This window comes from Micromys minutus, assembly GCF_963924665.1.
Source record: "Micromys minutus genome assembly, chromosome: 5".
Taxonomy (NCBI): Eukaryota; Metazoa; Chordata; class Mammalia; order Rodentia; family Muridae; genus Micromys; species Micromys minutus.
In genome coordinates, this window is record NC_137974.1 from 68,908,569 (window position 1) to 68,925,958 (window position 17,390).

At 38.6% G+C, this 17,390-nt stretch overlaps 1 protein-coding gene across 1 annotated transcript in view; it reads right to left on the reverse strand.

Annotated features, from left to right (window-relative positions):
* Nucleotides 1-17,390, reverse strand: part of ADGRB3 (adhesion G protein-coupled receptor B3) — a gene marked incomplete at both ends in the record, with an annotated part of 694,930 nt that overhangs the window by 86,595 nt on the left and 590,945 nt on the right. The gene's annotated exons all lie outside the window — the stretch shown is intronic.

Genomic DNA, 17,390 nt, shown 5'->3' on the forward strand with positions numbered 1-17,390 from the left:
TCTCTTTGTTCCCTGACTACCAGGTTCTGAGCAGCTTGTTCCATCATGTCCTTTCTGCCATGATGTCCTTGTTTGCCTCAGGTCAAAGTGAGGAAGTCAATTGACCAGGAACTTATACTTCCAACAAGCCAAGGGAGAATAAATACTCCCTATTTAATTATTTATCATAGACATTTTGTCACAGCAAGGGAAAAACTAATTAACCTATCAACTGAGAGCCTTCCTTGTTCAAGTCATATTGTTCAAGTCACCTTTTGGAAACCTTATTCTTCCATTCGTATGTTTTAATTTGCTGAGCACTTGCTGAACACACACATATGCATACATACATATATACACATATGAATACATACATATATATGCATGCATACATATATGTATATATGACACATATACATAAATACATATGACCATATATATGTGTTATTCATAATAAATAATATATATATATATATATATATAACTGGGTCTCTCTACTGGAAGTAAAACTCAAGATGTGAACTTTTACCATACCAACAGAGTTCCTAGGATCTACACTTGTTCACAAAACTCCCAGTACGACTGTTAATACACACCTCCATCAAGCAAGCCACATTTGTTTCTGAAAAAAACTGTGAAAAAAATGAGTTTGTCTACACATGGCAAAAGAGTACAGCTAGAATAACAGATTTGATATTACCTTGTTGAAGTCTGCTTTGATTTGTTTCATAAAAAAACAGCAATCCATATTCACACTGGATAATGCCAATAAACAAATCAATCCTCATCCTATTATGAAGTCTGAGGCTCCAGGAGGTGTCTTGAAGGTGATTCCAATTACAGATGTTGGTTTGGACTTTCCTGATACAAACTCCAAAAAACTCCATACCATATGCTCTATCTCACCCACAGGAATGGTACCATGACAATATGACACAATTCCAGTGAATATATTTTCCAATAAAAGTGTTTTAAGTGAGGAGAATTATTTTTATTACTAAGAAACTGGCCATCTGTTTCTGAAGAATTCAAGTGAGAACACAAATATCTACTTTACATGGAGTAATTTTCAGATAATGCGTTTTTATCGCCTCATGTGCTGGAACACGATTGAAGCTGAACAGCACTCTGTCCATTTTTTTTTTTGGATATGTGGAAGGTTATAATTATTTTTAAGGAGGGAATAAATTCATATTAACACGTGAAGCATGTTACTGTGTCTCAAAATGTACATTGGACAGATGAATATCGGTGAGACACCGAAGCAAAGATGAAGTAAGTGGGTAAAAAGGTGAAGAAGAAACTCTGCAGTGTCCTGTGGCAATACAGTGTGACTAGTAAATGCCCATCCTCAAAAGGTACTCAATCCCTCGAAGTTCTACTCACTGAAATCTTACTTGTGACAGCTGCTAACAACAACCCCATGTCTCTGTGAGTGTCTACCATCTTGCTTCACCTGACTTTTATAAGAAAGAGTTCCATGTTTGATGTGGGTAGCCCACATCATAGTTGCTTAAGTGCCAGGTTAAGAGGGAAAAAAAGCAGATAGACAGACCAACTGGAAAGGGTGAGAACTCATTCTGTACAGGTGATCACAGTATTCCAATGTTTTTGGCATAAATACAATTTATCCTCTTCCCCTAAAGTTAACAAGATTTAATGATTCATAGGCATATGCTATCTTGTCTCAAGAAATCAATAATGGGGATATCAACATTTAGATGGGGATAATCTATTAGGGACAAGGAAAGAAGAGTGACAGCTCTCAGTAGCACCATGGGTAAGATATATTGTTTTCTTTTCTTCTCTGACAGCATCAAGTAGTCTAAAGTTGCATTGTTATGTTCCATCATTCACTCATGGGTGAAAGTCAAGAGAAACAGTTCTCTCTCAGTAGTGTTTGCATGGGATGTTTCTGATCCCAGGATACAGCTATGCTATTAGTGGCCCCTGCAACATTCCTCAGTCTCCCTTTCCTTAGTTGGGTAGTTTCCAGGCATTATTGCTCCTCAGTAGTATGATTGATACTTTGCTCAGCCTTTGAAGGAGGCTGGCTGTTTTCTTCTTCATTCCAATAGCCTCTATTGGAAAATATTCTGTCTGCTCTTGCTATATTACCCAGAAAAATAACTTAAATTTAGAAATTGTGAGGGGCTGATACATACCCGTTTCCTTAAAAATAATAGCCAAGTTCCTCATTCTAGGTCTAGCAGTCACAGTGCTGACCTTAGTAAGGTTTGATCTGTTTACTAGCTTAGAAAGTTTAACTGGAAAAAATACAGGAAAAAGACAGTAACGTTTGGCCAAATGAAACCCCACTGGTTTGTTTCTCTTCTTGCATTATAACTTATTGATGAGATCTGGATTTAAGAGATCCTTGAATTTACTGACATGGATAATTGAAAGTTGGCTGCGGATTTTAGTAACATCAGGCAAAAGAGTACTTTCCCTTTCTTTCTCCTGCCAAATCTCAGCAGTCTGCTGCATCTGCCAGAGCAGACTTGCTGCAGTCGGAGAGTTACAAGCATAGCAACTGAACAATGCCAAATGGATGCTTGATTTTTCTCTTAGCAACACTGTTACCAGGGATGAATTAGAAAGGGTGATATCACATTATGTCATCAACATAGAATTGAAGATTTTATTACTGGAATCATGATACTGCAACCATGAAATCCTATTGCTTAGCGGAAAATGGCAAGGCACAACAGTCTGAGGTACATCAAATTCCCCTGCCTTCGAGGAAAAAGCAAACAAACAAATCTAGCCTAGGAACTGAATTGTTACATAACTCTGGCAGGATCTCTCCCTGAGCATTCTCCAGAGACCAAATGTGAATGTTGCCAGTCCCATTGCATAGGTTTTATCTTCATTATATAAGTACCATATGTGTAAGATTTATTTTAAGAGCTAGCAGTGCCCTGGTAGAGTGATATGTGAAAGAGATCCAATGTGGGAAGTGTTAGAGTGGATTGTAGAGGACCCAAAGGCTGCAGCTTGCCATCAAAAGATCTATATTGGGGAAGACACAGAATTTAGTTGAATCACCATCACTTTCTTGCACCTCTGCCTGGAATGCTGAAATATCCCACTTCTATTTTATTCCATCTGTCCTATTTACCTTGTAACTCCATATGCAGATTTAGGTACAGCTGAATATACAGTGCCTTTTGGTAAATAACTTCTAAAATGCACATGTATTAGGAAAGGACTTAGATCGTCAGAAAGCATATTATTCTTCGGAACCTGCCTTTATAGTGGAGCTTATTTTCTTTAGCTCAGATGAAAGCAACTAACTGAATAGGAAATGTCACTGCAATCTACTTTTTATATCTTTAATCAATTTACATTAATTGGAGTATAGTCAGGGCAGTATAAATGTTTTTTGTTTGTTTGTTTGCTTTCAAAATAGGGAAGTTAAGACAGGGAGTTTGTTGACAGATTAGTGAAGAGCTGAAGAGATGTAACAGGCAGTGATAGAACCAAGAGACTAGTGAAATCAGAAAGATACTACCACAGCATGCTGCAGATCCTCAAAATCAGTGATACTCTGAAACCAGAGCTCCCGATCAGAACTTTAGAAGCACTCACCCTGCTCCTAACAGCTGTGTTTCTTCCCTAGATAAGAAAGTGGGTCAGGAGAGCATAAATACACAGATGCTACTATTCCTTTCCAGACCGTGCTCCTGTCCCAACTTGAATGGTGAGGAGCCATACACTGAACATGCTGTTCCCCTAGTCCTATTGTCTCCCTCCTCAGAGCAACCCCAAACCACAAAGCCTTGAGATGGCTAAGATGAATTATCTATTTACAGGGAGAAGAGAAGAGAGAGATCAGGTGCCTGTTCTTTATATCCCATTCATGGAATTTTTCCAGTTCCTTGACAGTGGAGTTCTGGCAGGACAAATAGTAGGGTAAATAGCCACATCCTACACTCTTGTTTTATGAGTAAGAGAAAGCTGTTGTTTACTCTGTGGATTCCCAAGCAAATGATTTAATATATATATATATATATATATATATATATATATATATATATATATATAGCATTTTGAACATATATTTATCACAATAGAAAACTCCACTATGTTTTCATCTTGCATTTTTGCATATTTCACAGATGTATGTGAGTTTCTTTATGTTCTCTCACCCAGGGGCTTGCACATCTTGGGACAATAAAAATTAAGCCCAGAAGCTGGACCTACCTAAAGAAAAATAAACTCACGGAGAGCTTCCAGTTGGGAAAGAAAGAGTGGAGGGAGCCTGATTGGAAGCAAAATTATAAAGGAGAAATTCAGTCTGCCCTATCTTCTCACCATCCCATCTTGTCATCTCCTTTCCAACATCACATTGACATTTCTACCAAGGAAAAAGAAAGCAACAGAATGTGACCAGTATAGGTTCCTATAATCTGGAGGAGGCACAACAAAGACAACAACAAATAGAAAAACCAAGAAGATGCTGCCACACAGATCACATCAATGCATTCTTCAGGGGGCTACTTGGTCTGATTTATAAGTGGTCTGAGTAAAGACAAACACCTACTTGTTAAGAAAACAATCTAATTCTACAAAGACTCGAATAGACATTTCCCCAAAAAAGACATACAAAAGCCCCCAAAAGAATATGAAGCCAAAACTATTCAACATTTCCAAGTCACCAAGAAAATACCAATTAAAAACATAATGTTGTCTTATACCTATTAAGATGGCTACTATCATGAAATTGAAAGATAAATGTTGGGGTTGATGCAGAGGAAGGAATGGCATTGAACACTGCTGATGAGACTGTAAATTGGTGTTGTTATCATGGAAAATTGCATGGAGCCTCATTGAAAACTTAAAAATAGAACACCAGAATGATCCAGCAGTCTCACTACAGGATATATATGTTCAAAGACCTGAAGTCTGTATGTGTTCTCAGGTTCAGTGAAGCATTAGTACATGAGCCAACCTGTTGCCATTCTTTGAACATGTTCTCCATAGGTATGTGTTAAAATCCAATTCCCATTGCAACATTGTTGGGAAGTGGTGCCAGTTTAAGAGCAATTAGGAGAGGCAGGCAGAGTGAGTCTCAAGCGCACTCTCTCATTCAAGCTCTGTACGAGGTGGGTAAGGGGAGTCTGAGTTATTGTTTGCTCACTCTCCTTCCAACTTGATTATCACCTACCATGAAATGATATCCAGGTGACTGGTGTCCTATTATTCAATGTCCTACCTCTAAGTATCATGACTCAATAAATTTCCAATTATTATAAATTACTCAGACTTGGTATTATGTTGTAATACCACAAAATGAACTTAAGGCCCTGTCAGTCAATGAATGAAACTATTATGGAACATATAGGGAATGGAAATCTTACTAGGCCTTGATAAATAATGAATCCTATAAATGGGCTTGGAGAACACCTTGTTAAGTGAATGAAGCCAGGTACAGAAAGAAAACACTACATTCTCTCAATTCTTTTAGAGAATAAAAACATTATTGAATAAAAATAAAGAGCAGGCTACCAGAAGCTGGAAGCAAGAGTTTGGATAAAGAATATAAACATTCCTGTTATGCAAAAAGAATGAGTTGACTATTAAATGACGTTTTATTTTGAAAACTATGAAAAGTAGATATTAAGTATTCTCAATACAAAAAGTATAGCAGTATGAGAAGTAATTAATATTAATCAGCCTAACTGAATATGTTTGTGTGTGTTTGTCTGTGTGTGTGTGTGTATGAGCTCATGGGTGTGAAAGCATCAACTACTTACAAACTTTTATCAATTAGGAATTAAAGAAAAATTATTGAGAAAGAAAAGCTTCTAATAGGCATCTCTTTACCTTAAATATCAATTACTTCATAAACAAAAGAAATAAAATGGAGGTGGTCTAGCGTACAATTTATAGCGCCTCACTAGACCTCATGTTACTATTTCTAGAAAATATTTGTAGCGAGAAGGAAAATAACATCTGGGATAATAGTTAAGGCTCCTAAAACAAAAGATCAACTAAAAAGAAAATTATATTTTTATGCTAATATAAACATCATATGATGTGGAAGCTCCCATGATAAAATATGATCCCCAAGAAACACCTAAACTACACATTTTTATTGTAGGTTTGAAGAATGGGCAGTTGTGGGGAAGGGACCAAAGCTTTGAGCTCATGGTAATAAGCTGTGGGAAACTCGTAAGGCCTATTGCTCAGATTCTCAACATGCTTCATCTGAGTAAAGAAAGGATATTTCTTATTAGTCTTATGACCTCCTTCACAGGAGAGGCTAGAAGCCCTGCCATGTTATGTGTCCTGCTGCAGGAAAGAAAGGCAGAGAGGAAGGCCATATGTTTAAGCAATGCTTTTTATTATGGAATTCCTCATTTAAAATATTTAGTATTATATCAAAGTGCTATGTGTAGAGGTGGTGAGTCTGGAACCTCATCATTTCCTAAGAGAATGGCTGCTATATATGTTTTCCTCACTGAATAAGCCACGATGTAAGCAAGATCTAGACCAGGCTTCTTAGTCAATGAACAAATATTTTATGTATTACTCAAGCTTGAGCAGAAAACATGAATGGTTACTTAACATGGATAGGATAAGTGAAAGTCGGCATCCACACAGGAAAAACTATTAACATGGGAGAAGACATTTGGGGAGAGAAGCTCAGCAGGTTTATACTTCACATCCAAATTGTTGCTCACTAGTGCTCACCATGTCTTCAATGAGACCCTCAACCTCCTTTGTCTTAGTTCTCTCACTTTCAAATTGGTGTCACAAAAGTACATTAGTTACAATTCATGCATGTACTGTAACACATACCTATCACATAGGAGATATTCAAGGAATGGTTAGTAAAGATGAAAGTGAAAGCTCTGTAATGAGAACTAAGCATTTGTGGAATTCTATGACTCACTAGAATGAAGTCACATACTCATTCACGTAGTCCTCACTGCTATTGCCCAGTCAAGCAAAATGAAGACTATAAATGAAGATTCTGCATCTGATATCAAAGATGGTAGACCCATATGGTTATAAAATCATTGTCTATGGTTCGTGTGGGCATTTACTATTAAACTTAATGACATATTAACTTGACATGTTAATTATTTTTCTTAGTGCTTAATGCTTGTCAGAGAATAATGCAGATATAGAATAGTATAGCTGGTCAGTATCACAAATTTTGAATATTAGTCATACATTGATAAACAGAATTAAGGATTTAGAGCTTGACTTGGAATGACAGGCAGCTATAATTTATTACAAAATTAGCACACAAACTTGATTTTCAATTATAAACAAAACAACCTATGCCTTCCCCATATCTAACCTCAGCCCATAAAGGGTAATCATTAACTCTCTGAGATCAGACCCTATTACTAATTATTTTGAGCCACTAGTGAAGCAACTTTTGCTCAGTGAGATTAGTGCTTTCTGATTCTGAAACTCCCTTCTGTAATTAACCTTGCTATTATTAGCAGTAAAGCATAGATCCCATTGCAGGCTGCTTCAGGATTCTATTTTATATTTCAAGAGCCAGTTACTGTCAAGAGTTTTCTCCCAAGAAGAGGGTCTATAATACCCAGTTATATTAATGAAAGATAACTCAATCTTTCCCTGCCCTCTCTTCTCCTTAACAAGTTGAATTGAAATTGTCTATTTGTGGCCGAACCTGGGGCAGTCCTGGTCTGGAGATGTATGTGCATCCATAGCCAATCAAAACTGACATTCTCTTTAAGAATTTCATTATCTATAGGTTTAGGACAGACTCTGTACTGGCAGGTAAGGGGATGCCAGTGAACAGAAGTGATTCTCCAGTGCTGTGCCTGATACTGATTCAGAGCATGGCCACACACTGATCCAGTGAGAAATATGTTTCACAACAAAAGATGTTGCATGATGCAGTTCAGCAAGTCTTTGAAGGACATCACTGAAGCATTGCTACAGAAATCAAAGGAAGAAACTGCTCTCCCGGCCCAGGATGCTTAGGTGACTATGTATAGCAGAGACAGAACTGTGTGACAAATGATGTTGATGGGGACAGAAAAGTACACATTCCTCTGCCAAAGATCAAAAAACCATGGTTCTCATTTGTCATGTCCATGTAGACCCAGACAAAGCTGTCTTTGGTGCCAGGCACAAGCAGGTATATGGTGAGGCATAAATGGGATTGTATAATTAGAGAGGTGGAGATAAAACAGGTATGGCTACATCAAATGTGAGGGTCAAAACTGAAATGGTAAAGGTAATAAAACTTCCCATCACTAAAATCAGAGTTCTATTAAATGAGCAGTTTGGGGTTGTCTTTAAAATTTAGGACCATACTTCAGAGGTATAATTTACAAAATACTCTTTAAGCTGCACTATGTGGCTCTAGGATCATTCTTTCACATAGATGAGTTGATTGTCTCAGGAGGTAATGTCTGAAATGTTCTTTCCATAGTAAGCATCAGGCTTTGCTCTCCAATTACTGTTTTATTGCTATGATTTAGTGCCATGACCACAGCAATTCTTATGAATGAAAATGTTTAATTAAGGCTGGCTTACTTTTCAGAGGTTTAGTCTATTATCATCATGGCGAAAAGCATGGTAACTTGCGGACAGGCATGGTGCTGGAGAAGAAGCTGAGTGTTCTATGTCAGGAATGGCAGGCAGCAGATAGTAAATGTGTCACTGGTTGTGCTTAAATACCGGAGACCTCCAAAGCTCATTCCCTGTAACACTTCTTCCAACAACACCACACCTACCATAACAAGGACTTACTTCCTAATAGTGCCATTCCATATGAGCTTTTGGGGCTTGGAGGGGGAGATTTTCTTTCAAACCATCACTATAATATAATTTCACTTGTTAACTTTATATTTTTATTTTGAATCTATATAGCAGTACTGATGTAAGACAGTGGTAATTCACCTAGGGGTTTCAGGTAGGGATGAAAATTCATGCAAAAGGAAGCACGGAATGTGGGTGCTTGACAAGTCTTTGGATTTGAAGGACAGCCATCTTTAGTAATACCAATGAGCTTGGCATATTAAGAAAACTCATCATGGAAATTGCTTTCTGTCTTGTATCTTCGTTTGCTTTCTTTTGAGACACATGTTAATATTTCAAAAAAAAATAACACTTAGCAAGACACCTAGCTTGGTTCCTACTACAAAATAGATTTTTTTTTTTACTGTGATACTTAATTTGAGACAAGGTCTCATGTAGTTTGAAATGACCTCAAAACTATGATATTGCTGAGGATGATCTGGAACATCTGATCTTCTTGCCTGTCTACTTCAGTTCTGAGATTGAAGCATGCTGTACCATGTCAGTTTATTTGTGCTTGAGACAGAATGTAGGGATTTATTCATGCTAGACTAGGGTTGTATGATAACTGAATTACATACCAATCTTCCTGCAACAAGTTCTTCCTTGATGATAATTCATATTCACATGTGAAAAGTCTTCCAAGTCCAAAATCTGCAGAGCCAATCTCAATGCAGTTGGAGACTAAAAAATTTTACACCCTTTCCCTCATTGCTGTCAATTCCACCCTGTACATAAGTGTTAAAGTGCTTGGAAAGAGTGTCTCAGAAATTAACACAGGAGCTGCACGAGCCTGAAGAAGAGTAGCAAAAGTGTCCGCACATGTGACTCACATAGGCACAGACTCAAAAAACATCTTCATACTCTGTGTCTAGTATTAATTATGTGAGTGAAAGAGTATGTTAATACAGTAGGTGTAGAGACACAGACTAAAAAACTACTGTGCAGATAGAAAGCTTTATTGGATGCTGTTGGGCTTTGGGTATCAAAGAGTTTGGCAAATAGTAACAAAAACTGGCAATGTGCTAGTCATGCTAGCCTTCACTTCATCTCAAAGGCTAACAGATTGTCCACTGATATTACATATTTAACAGTATGTATATTTAATTCTTAAAAAATCTGATTTCAACAAATCAGCATTTTAGAAAAAAATTAATTATTTTTTAGCTACAATATTTTTTCTTTCCTTAAAATAAATATGCTATTCTCAGCGGAAGAGTTAACATGTGATAGATTTAAATACAATAACTGTTTTTTTTTTTTTTACTTTCTTTGTCTTTTGGGGGCGGGAATTGTTTGTGTATTTACATTTTAAATGGTATCCCCTTTCCTGGTTGCTCCTCTTCCATATACACCGTGCCCTGCTTCTATGAGAATGTTCCCCCTCACACCAACCCACTTTCACCGCAATACCTTGGCATTCCCCTACACTGGGGAAATAAAGATACAATGTCTTTGTTTGTTTTGAACTTGAGCTTCCATTTTTAAAAGACTCCAACATAGTTTCGGTCCAGTTGATCTAATATTTATGGTGGTAACAGCTGAATTCATCACTTGGATTCAGGGACATATTTTGGCAGGTATTCTGTTGGACCTGTGTTGGGCATGTACATCATTCATGTCTAGGCTGCCAGTCCTGTCTCAGGGCACTTGAGATGTCTGGCACATACTTCAAATATGGGTGACATGACAATTAAAAAAGGACAGGAAAATATTGTCTCCTCTGAACGGTAGGCCCCCCCTACTGCTACCAGAAATAATCCCCTGAACGTGGGAAGCAAGAGGTTGAAGAATGACTATGGGGGGAAAATGACTGCACATGGGGAAGAAGAAGGTAGAAGCAAGGCATTAGAAAAAGGCAAGGGACAAGTCAGGAGAGAAAGCCAGTGATTATGCAGATGTTCAAGAAAGATGGCACTACACAGTGTCTATATATGAAGAGGGTATTTCTGAAAAGTATCTACAACTAACTAACTAAAAATAAACTTGTTATGAATGAGAAATATCAGGGAAAGTTAACCAATGTGAGGACACAAGTTCTTTCTAAATTATTCTCCCTTATTTGGACTGGATCTCTCTCTCTCTCTCTCTCTCTCTCTCTCTCTCTCTCTCTCTCTCTCTCTCTCTCTCTCTCTCTCTCTCTCTCTTTCTCTCTCAGTTTGGAATGAAAGAAGGTACAAACCTATGCCAGCATCAGAGGCTTGGAGAGACCAGACTCATGTATGAGTTCTGCTATAGGAATCCTGAGCTAAAGCCAGATGGAGGGAGGGTATGAGATCACATGGAAGTCTCAAAATATGGGTAGAAGGCTAAAAGTTGGTTTTGAGAGGTGGTGAGAGGGTGAAAAGACTATTTCAAGATGATTACTATAGAAAACAGGTGTAAGGAGGTTTGGCCCTAGAGCATGCCTGTTTGATGAGCCAGGCCTGTGCAGACAGAACAAAGGAGAATAGACTACAAATGCATTTCCCAAGCAGGCCAGTTTTTGATCACTTTCTACCAGTGCAGAACATGGCCACTGTATCTTTCTGAACATGTCTCTTTCTCAGATTCTTGGAAAGGGAACTAGTACCTCACATCAATCCTTATGGTTTATTTAAGCTTTTATGCCTCTTGGGCAAACAAACTCTAAGTAACAACCTATAAATTCTAAAGCTTTCTTGGAATATCTTATTATGCCCAAAAGGTATATGTTTTTTAGTGGGAACTTTAATCATTTTTTTCACTGTCAATGAACAGCTGTATTCTTAAAACTTTCTCCCTCTGGATTTTCTTGCCAAATTTATGTTAAAACTGAACTTTATTTCCTAAGTATATTATCAAACACTTTTTGCTGCATGTTTTCTGTATCTATCATAAAGCGCATTTGAATTTTTTCTGTCTTCTATGTTTTTAACATTTCAGTTCAATTGAACAAAAAAAAAAAAAAAAAAAAAAAAAAAAAAAAAAAAAAAAAAAGCTTGTATACCAGTGACCAAATCTTTGAGATGTTACTTTAGTCACTTGTCAAATTATGTGTCAATGTTCACATGAATCAACTCAAACTCAGGCTACTTCTGAGGTCAAGACAGAGCACATTAATAGAAATGAAGTCCTTCTTCAACTCACATTTGCATTCCTGTGAGGGAAATCCAGGTAAACAACCAGATGTTTAAAAGCAATTTCCAAGGCTCTTTGCCCCATTTCATATAATACCCATCAGGTCTCTGGCAAGTGTTTGGCCTCGATTACCATTCATTCTGACTTTGCACTCGCTTCCCGTTCAGTGCAGAAATCACAATGCTGCTTGTCAGTAGCATCAAGTCAGCTGTTAAGATTCTATTTTCTGACCTTTACCAAGAACAGAGCTGGGATCAATTCTCTTTCTTGCTCAATGGAATCTAGAGGAAATCTGAACTACAAATGCAGTGTGTGTGTGTGTGTGTGTGTGTGTGTGTGTGTGTGTGTGTGTGTTTGTGTGTGTGTTGTGGGGGGTGATGTAAAGTGTACGCCTAAAGGCAGTGCACCAGAAAAAAGAGATGAGCTGTGAGTATGAGGTGCGATCAGCAGAGAACTTCTCAGGGTTCCCAATCCAGGTAAACACTACCAGGTAAGTGGAAGGTACCAGAAGATGCCTCTGACCAGCCTAAGAGCATCAATCTTAAAACCAGTGGGCACTAGGATGTCTTCATCACTTCAAAAGCTTAGTAACAAAAGCAATCTGGAGTAAGGCAGAGTCATCTTTCTGGGGCCCCTTTTTGAGAAAGAAGTTATTGGCCTTTAGTCCTCCTGCCTGTTTTCTGTTTTCATGGAAGAGCCTGCGAGGTGCACTGACTGCCTCCTGCTTCTTTAATTTTGTGCTGGGGAAAATGGGTATACATAGCTCCGCTTTTCCCTGGGTGCCAGTGTGCTTTGTTGGTGAAGTAATGTCACTGTTCAAAATGCTAATGACTCACTGAGACTTCCCTTGGGTTTTCTGTGGATCTACATAAGTGTGTCTCCAGTGAAACAGAATGCATGCTAGATCACGAAACAAAAACAGATAACCAAACAAAACAAAACAACAACAACAAAATCCAACTTATGAACACAAATTGTTGATGTTTCTATTCCTAATCATAGCCATTGGCTGAATGACATTTACCACATGTCAACCAATGTGGCTGCTTCTCTTTACAAGACAAAACCGAGGTACAAAAAGATCAAGTCACTTTGCTGAAGTTCACCTAATCAGCACCTTAGCACAGGTCCCACCCTCTGGAACCAAAGCTATATCCAGAGTCTGGAAAGATCTTCTGCTATCTGTAGAGGATCTGGTTTCAAAACAAAGCAACAGCCACATAATCAGCTAGTTGGAGAGAGGGGGTTGGGGAAAATGCTCCCTCTAGGTACTGAAAGGGATGGGATGAGAAATTTCCCCTCCCATCCTCACCCATGCCTGACTGATCTCTGGGGTAACCCTTGGCTTATCAGTCTTATTTGATTTTCAAGGAAACCTAATAATCTCTTCCTGAAAAACATTTTCTAATTGTGTCACCATCCTGTTACAAAACAGAAGAGAAAACAAATCTCTCTTAATATGTCTCCCTGCCCCCACGGCAGTTTCCTAGAGCACAAGTTTCCAATTATTTGCCAGGCTCATTTTCCTTTATTCCATGTTGGACTTCCTGATCTCGGGGCAACAATTTAGCTGCTCACAATCGCTCTTCTTTTACCCTATGCCCCACACTCCATTTCCTTCGCATCTTTGCCCTGTGCTCAGTGTATCTCCCTCTCAGAGAGCCTCTATTATTCTCCACCCCTGAAGCTAAGTCACATCCTCTTTTACTACCCTCTGCCTAGTGCTTAAAACATGCAAATGCAATCTGAGCCTTGTCACTTTCATAGACTGATAATGCTCTATAGTGTTTCTCTTTTCATAGTCCATTTACTTTTTTTTGTGCTTGTGTGTATGTGTGTGTGTGCTCCTGTGCATCCAACTCTGTATCTTGAAATGATTTGAATCATATGATGATATATTTTTTTTTCCTATTTGAACAACTTAAGAGCAGAAATTCTCGAAGGTTGATGTTTAATATTTTTCTTAGACTAGGCTAGGATAAAGATTGGATGTAGTAACCTTATTGCTATGTTCCTCTGCTTCAGTCTTGTGCCATTCGTAGTCTCTCTGTAAATACTAGTCCCATTAATAATCTTTAAATTTATTATCTATCACTCTCATCTATACTATATAAAACAGGATGGATTCTTTATTATTTTGATGCAAGCTCTATAAATGCATTTTAAGGTTGTGCTACGTACTTTAAAAATCAAATTCTGAGAAATCACTATGTTTCTATGGAGGAGCCCAAGCACCAACATATCAATTCACTATTTATAAAAGTAGTTCAGATTCTTCAATGCATTTATTAAATTCAACTACATCTCTTTCTGCCAAATTTATCAACCTTTAACGATATTTTAGAGGGGCTTTTCCTACTGCCTTTATTTTGTTGCCTAGTTCTCTGTTAATCTCACAAAGCCCAACTTATCATTTGGTTCTGGGAATAAACCTCAAGTTTTTTTTTTCCCCAACAGTGGGTGGGTTTCCATGCAAACAGCTTTTAAATTCAGATGCTAAAATCCTGACTTCCACTCCCTTTGCTAAATGTGTTTCATGTAGATACATTTCTCTAGAGGAAACTGGCTGGGAGGCCACCCTGAGGGACTGGACTGGCCAGGCACAGTTTCTTGAACTCAAAACAGAAGACAGCACTTTAGCTAGCGAGAGAAGAGGGAGAATCTGCTGTTCCTCTGTATGAAGCAGGAGAGCCAATCTCAGGCTGTGGGGAGTGGCCCCTGCTGCTCTGGCTTGTACTCTTCCCCTTGCCATGGCCAAATCAGAATGACATGCTATTCTAAAGGAAAGTGGCTCAGCCTGGTTACTAAGGAACTTGCTCTCTCCATTCAGAGATAAGCCATATGATGCTAAATTAGATGCATTTTATTTCATCCCTTCTCACAACTCTCCATTGTGTAGCTTCAATTGGCACCGGGCAATGAGTAAGGCTTTTCACGTTTGTCTAAAACAGTGGATTCTCCCAAAATGAGTCACTTGCCACGGCCTCACTTTTTTTTTTTTTTTTTTCTAATCCTAGATCTTGGCAGGATGAGCTCCACTCGAATTAGCGTGACTTTGCCAGTACCATGGAAAATTCATAGAGGGTGAACCTATAGTGCAGCAGGGCAATGCCCAGCAGGTGCAGACAGACTGAGAACCTGAGCCCTCCCACCCACTGGAGCCAGAAGGCTGAGGATTGCACAAAGGCAATCATGCTACACCGCGGTGCAGCTCCCTGTGTTAGGATTTCACAGGCAGGAAAACATTCATCTTGGGTTCCAATTTGTTTCAGGTTCTGTCACACCACTAGGACCTGTTGCCAGTCTCTTAGAAAGTGAGCACATCTGCTCTTGCTTTGTGTGTGAGCATCTGCATATTAAGATGGCTTCTGAATTCCTACTTCCCTTTGAAGGCCAAGAACCCAGGAACTCATCTCTGTGGTACCTACTGTGTGCGAGCAGCGGGGCACTGTGTGCTCATCTATTTCTGGACACAACATGACTGGCAGAAAGGGGCTTCTGCAGAAGACCCAAGCCAGAAAGCATGCTCCAGTGCAAATGCATGCTCTAAATTACCAAACAAAGTTGTTCCATGCTCTGTGGCTTAATTAAATGCTGCTCAGTTCTCCAGGTACCATTGTCCTCTGGACTAAGCTTTCATACTAATTAATTGGCCTGCTGCTGTATTTCAAAAGGGGATTTTGAAAGATTGGTTACTAGGACATTTCCACTTGATAGAAAAGCAATCCCATGGAGATTCTGTTTCCTGTCACAGAGACAAAGAATTTTTTTTCTTTTTCATGGTGTGTGTGTGTGTGTGTGTGTATTTACAGGAAATATATTTAAATTACTTAATTATTTTTTATTCCTACCATTGAAGCCTGCCCTAGAGTGTTCAGAGTCATTGGAGCTTTGAGAACTAGGCTCAATACACAAAGTATGTGTTAGGCCTTGTTCCTTTGCTATGGTTGGGGAAATGAAGATTGACTGAAAACTGTTCCCCTCTTCCAAGAAATGAAAGCAGTTTTGGAAGACATTAGTTATTCTATGTGGGTTTTTTCTTGTCGTTGTCCTTCTTGCTGCTGTTGTTTGAAGACAGGGTTTATCTGTGTAACAGACTTGGCTGTCTTAGAACTTGCTCTGTAGATCAGCCTGACCTTGAACTCTCAGAGACTCACCTGCCTCTGCCTACCAAAGGCTGGGATTAATGGCATGTGCCACCATGCCTGGCCATCCTATGTGTTTTATGATTGTTAATTTATTTTATCTTTACAACCTATGGCAAGGTAGATTTAGTTGTAGTAGCATTCCACCTCTCTGAAGAGGGAGAAACTAAAAATATGCCAAAGTTCACATAGATAAGAAGTGATAGAGTCAGGATTCACAACTTGACCTCATAGGGATCAGTTCTTAACCATAACATCTCTCAAGAATATAGACCAGATTCCACAATAGAGCTGGGAACTCTATTGTGCAAACATTGTCTAACACAAAGACAGATCATCTGCATATGATGTCGGGAAGAGCCTTTAAAGTCCATGGTCAATATGGTTTGAGTGTTTTATGGATTTTCAATTGAGAACCACAGGATACTTAGCTTCAGAAATCTATTATAATGAATCATATTCTCTTGCATAGTGGTGTGGGATTTGTAGCAAACATGAAACCCAAAGAATGTATGTGTTAAATGTCTCCAGGCTTTGCCTTCCTCTCCTTGCTCAGGCTGACATATCTCCTTTGAGGAATTCATCTCCTGCAGGTCACCTGGGATCCTTGCCAGGAGTCAGGAGCACTGACACCTCACAGCTGTGGGAGGCCAGTGACTGCAGTAGCTGAATGCTGTTGGAGGCTTTCTGTAATATATCATTTTCTCCTTGGAGGGTTACCCTGAAGAGACAAGACACAAAGAGAGATCCTGGCTTCCTAGTGCAAAAAGATAGGAAATCTAGGCAGTTTTAGTATCATTCAACTGAGCAGGTATTTCCTCAGAATTTCCTGTAGCTTCTGCTATGATTGCCAGGTTGAGAAAACACTTAGAATATTTTGTTAACAGAGACGGTCTCTATAGACAAGGAGATCAGGTATGATAGGCCTAAAGTTGTCCTTATTGAATTGAACCAGTCAAGACAGAAGGCATTGATCTTGAAATAGGAGGTGTTAGAAATAAGCACATTTTTTTCTTAAAATTTCAAATGTAGTCATCTGTGCAAAAGGGTGTAATAGAAAATAACTTCATAATAAAGAAAACAATAAAAAGTGACTTGTATGCAGAAGATTAGCATGAACAAGTATAAATGCCTCCAAATGCAGAATATTGCTCTTGGTATAAAACAACATGATAAAAAAAGTTATAATAATAGTTAACATCTCTTGCCACATTCTTTACCATGAGCTAGACTGTGGGTTGTCCTGAAGCTGTTCATATTGTAATGTTAATTCCACTTCCCCAAGAAGGGCTGCCCAGTCATGTACTGAAGAGGTGACTTCATCTGAACCTTCCCAATTTAATTAGTAAAATAAAGGAAAGCCAGGGACTG